The sequence below is a fragment of the Coffea arabica genome, chromosome 9c (assembly GCF_036785885.1).
Source record: "Coffea arabica cultivar ET-39 chromosome 9c, Coffea Arabica ET-39 HiFi, whole genome shotgun sequence".
Taxonomy (NCBI): domain Eukaryota; kingdom Viridiplantae; phylum Streptophyta; class Magnoliopsida; order Gentianales; family Rubiaceae; genus Coffea; species Coffea arabica.
Genome location: NC_092326.1, coordinates 6196501 through 6199168, shown reverse-complemented (window position 1 = coordinate 6199168; position 2668 = coordinate 6196501). Strand labels below are relative to the sequence as shown.

General features: G+C 38.9%; 1 pseudogene; it reads left to right on the top strand.

The window, feature by feature from the left end:
* Positions 1-680: 680 nt before the first annotated feature.
* LOC113708385 (probable carboxylesterase 12) lies at positions 681-1739 on the top strand (annotated as a pseudogene).
* Positions 1740-2668: the final 929 nt, after the last annotated feature.

The window sequence follows — 2668 nt, the reverse complement described above, 5'->3', positions numbered from 1 at the left end:
GTTTTTGCAGTTTATGGAGAAAATTTTCAGTTTAACCTATAAAATTATTCTTTTGTTTCCAGCTGCCATTGACTTTTGTCATTGTCGAGGTATTTGAACCAAACCGAACTTGACTAGTAGCACATGTTAGACAAAAGGTGGGTTGCTCCATTCTCGTCACGATGACTAATTTGCCTAGCGCCACTGTCAAATACTGACTCCCGGACAGGCAGAGCAAAGATTTCAAATCAAAATTGTCCTATCGGTGAATTAGTTAAAATCTTGACCTTAATCTGGAATAGTAGTATGGATACTATAATCTTGAGAATTACAGTCATACAAAAGTCGTTGATACAATCTTCTTTTTAATAGTTGCAGTTACAATTGCAAAAGCTTTTCACCAATATTTGCTCATTTTTTATTCTGATTCCTGAAACCTCGGTAGTGCTTTCTCACCTTCGATTTTAACTAATGGATTTCAACTAATGGAAGGTGCTGTCAAATCCATTTATCGAAGGTGCTGTCAAATACTGACTCCCGGACAGGATATAAAACTAATTCACCGATAGGACAAGATTTCACGATCCTCCTCCATTTATCGAAGGTGCTGTGAAATCGATTTGAACAAATCCATTTATCGAAGGTGCTGTCAAATACTGACTCCCGGACAGGTAGTCCTTTCTTCACCTTCGATTTCAACAATGGATACAAACTCAACTGAGATACTCCATGACTTCTCTCCCATGACCGAGTATACAAGGATGGCCGAGTTGAAAGATTAGTAGGCAAAGATATTGTAGCTGCATCAGTGGATCCACAAACCAGAGTTGAATCTAAAGATGTCCAAATATCACCAGAACTAGACATATCTGCTAGGCTTTACCTGCCCAAAAACGCCCAACAGGATATAAAACTTCCTCTTCTGCTCTACTTCCACGGTGGAGGTTTTTTGGTCGAATCAGCCTTCTCTTTTGCATATCACACGCACCTTATTGCAGTTGTTGCAGAAGCTGGTGTCGTAGCAGTTTCAATTAACTATCGGCTCGCCCCCGAGCACCCTCTACGTACAGCTTATGAAGATTGTTGGATCGCAGTCAAATGGGTTGCCTCTCATTCGAATGGCAAGGGTCCTGAGGTATGCCTCAGGGATTATGCTGACTTTGATAGGGTGTTTTTTGGCGGTGACAGTGCTGGTGGCAACTTAGCACATAACATGGCGTTAAGGGTTGGACTGGAGAAACTGGACGGCTTCAATCTTGATGGGATTTTTCTCAATTGTCCTTATTTTTGGGGGAAAGAGCCAATCGGTATTGAGCTAACGAAATTACAGGCAAAGGCCTATGTTGAGGGCATCTGGCATTATGTTGACCCAAAATCTGCAGGGATTGATGATCCATTGCTGAATCCTATGATGGAACAAAACCTTTCGAGGCTAGGCTGCAAAAGGATGCTGATTTATGTTGCTGGAAAGGATATTCTGAAAGATAGGGGGTGGCTTTATAAAGAGGCTTTGGAGAAGAGTGAGTAGGGTGGAGATGTGGAGGTTGCAGGGGAAGATCATGTCTTCAATTTGTTTTTTCCCAAGGGAGAGAATGCTTTGTTGTTGTTGAGAAAGTTGGCTAATTTCTTCAACAAGAATGGTGTGTAGATGCATATTTAAGTGGATAATCACTTTGATTACCGTCATTCTCTGCATCGTTTGTGTACCGTTTTTGAAATTTATTTAGTCTTGTTAATGAAAAGCTCATATACAAGTGTTTGTTTCAAAATATATGAATAATATCCATAATTTCCTTCTCCATTTCCGACCATACGTTAGATATTTTGCAGAATAATCATTTGTAATGGTGAGAAATAAATGATGTGATATACAGAAATGATTCCGCAGAGGAAATGTATTCACGCATGCAAATCATTATCAGTCCCTGTGTTTATTGATAAGTAGCTTCTAAACTATTGAGACTTCAACTTCTCATTGCTTTTCTTTAGACATTAGTGGCTTACCTGTTGCAGGTACGAATGTTTCTGCATTGCTACTGGCTTACGAATATGAATGAGGTAAGGAGGGGACTAATGAGGAAGATAGACTGAATAAATTCTACTCAATCAGCAGCGACCACTCTGGCCTGTGTGTTAACCAACAAAAAAAAAAAAAATGCAAAAAAGCATTTCAGCCGAAAACCTACAGACCCTTACTAGCTAAGGACAATATAATGTAAATATGTAAACAGGCGTACTCTAAAACAGTTTTATTTTATAGCAGCGATTTGTATAATCTAGTGGATATGATGCTCCTTAATAAGGTGTGTCTTCTAGTGAAAATATGTCCAAGATGGTTAGATGGATAGGAAACTTAAGTAGAGTTGTTCAAACTTTTCTGGAACTGTTCAGATTGGGTGTTTTTCTGGCTGGTCTCCCCTTTGTTTTGTCTGATGAAATTGATGCTAGGGGCATTTCAGTATAATCTTGTAGACAGGTTAGAAACTGCATAATTGTTAGAAACATCATTACGAAGTGCTTCCATTATAATATTGACTTGAATTTTTTTTACTCTGAGATAAATCATCATTCGCGGATAACTGAATTGAGTATCCTACATGACACAACCTTAGAGGTTGTGTCACCCCCACAGTCACTAATGGTTGATAGCTATATGCTATGGTCATTACTATTCCTTAGAAAATAAATC